The following is a 1,533-nucleotide window of genomic DNA, read 5'->3' as shown; positions in this document are numbered from 1 at the left end:
GAGGTGGCGGGCGCCTGTAGTCCCAGCTACTCGGGAGGCTGAGGCAGGAGAATGGCGTGAACCCGGGAGGCGGAGCTTGCAGTGAGCTGAGATCCGGCCACTGCACTCCAGTCCGGGCGACAGAGCGAGACTCCGCCTCAAAAAAAAAAAAAAAAAAAAAAAAAAAAAAAAAAAAAAAAAAAAAAAAAAAAAAAAAAAAAAAAATTAACTTGTATTAACTTAACAGTGAACTAAATTATATTTAAAACAAAGGTAAACATGCTCCAAACTCATTACTTTCTAATTGCTTTACTACATTTTATTATTGTCTCTGCGCACGAAGTTACATACACCTATCACATCTGCCTGGTATGGTGGGAATGGTATGGAATGGTGTGCCACCCATCGCTTGCCACTCCACACACACTGATTCACGCTGGTCACATGCAGTCAGCCCTGGTGGGTGCATTTGCACCACAAGAAGTGGGTTGTGAAACATTTACCAGCACACACACTGCAGGGGACCTAAGGAGAGCGATGGCACTGGGGAGGAATGCGCCCGCTTCTAACCCTCCTTGATAGAGGCGCTCCCCTTTTGTTTTTGAAGAATTTATAGAAGCTTTTCCAACTGGGAGCTTCAGCTAGGTCTTCTCATCGGTGTTGTGTGCCAGACAAGCTGGATGATCAAGGAAATGCCTACCCTTTGGACACTGTCAGTTTGCCTGGAGACTGAGAGCTTACAGTCCAAGCTTGCTTCAACTCTGGATGAGGCCAACAGAGAAAGCCCAAAGACAACTGAAGGAGCGGCAGAAAACAAAGATGGGAATGGTGTAATTGGCTTCCAGTTCCTTCATTCGCAGGTCGTGAAAAAAACCTGGGGCTAGACTCCATGACAGTTTTTTTGTTTTCTGGTTTGTTTTTTTTTTTTTTTGAGACGGATTCTCGGAGTCTCACTCTGTCACCCAGGCTGGAGTGCAGTGATGCAATCTCGGCTCACTGCAAGCTCCACTTCCCAGGTTCACGCCATTCTCCTGCCTCAGCCCCCGAGTAGCTGGGACTACAGGTGCCCACCACCACGCCTGGCTAATGTTTTGCATTTTCAGTAGAGACGGGGTTTCACTGTGTTAGCCAAGATGGTGTTGATCCCCTGACCTCGTGATCCATCCGCCTCAGCCTCCCAAAGTGCTGGGATTACAGGCGTGAGCCACCGTGCCCGGCCTGTTTTCTGTTTTTTTTGAGACAGGGTCTTGCTCTGTTGCACAGACTGGAGTGCAGTGGCACAATCTTGACTCACTGCAACCTCCCAGGCTTAAGTGATCCTCCTATCTCAGCCTCCTAAGTAGCTGGGACATAGGCATGTGTCACCACGCCTGGCTAATTTTTGTATTTTTTTGTAGAGCTGGGTTTTCACTATGTTGTTCATGCCTGTCTTGAACTCCTGGGCTCAAGTAATCCTCCTGCCTCAGCCTCCCAAAGTGCTGGGATTACAGGTGTGAGCCACCGCGCCTGGCCAGCAGGGGACTTCTTAGGCATCAAATCATTTCCCTCCAGCTT

The sequence above is a fragment of the Rhinopithecus roxellana genome, chromosome 4 (genome assembly GCF_007565055.1).
Source record: "Rhinopithecus roxellana isolate Shanxi Qingling chromosome 4, ASM756505v1, whole genome shotgun sequence".
Taxonomy (NCBI): domain Eukaryota; kingdom Metazoa; phylum Chordata; class Mammalia; order Primates; family Cercopithecidae; genus Rhinopithecus; species Rhinopithecus roxellana.
This window is presented reverse-complemented; position numbering follows the sequence as displayed.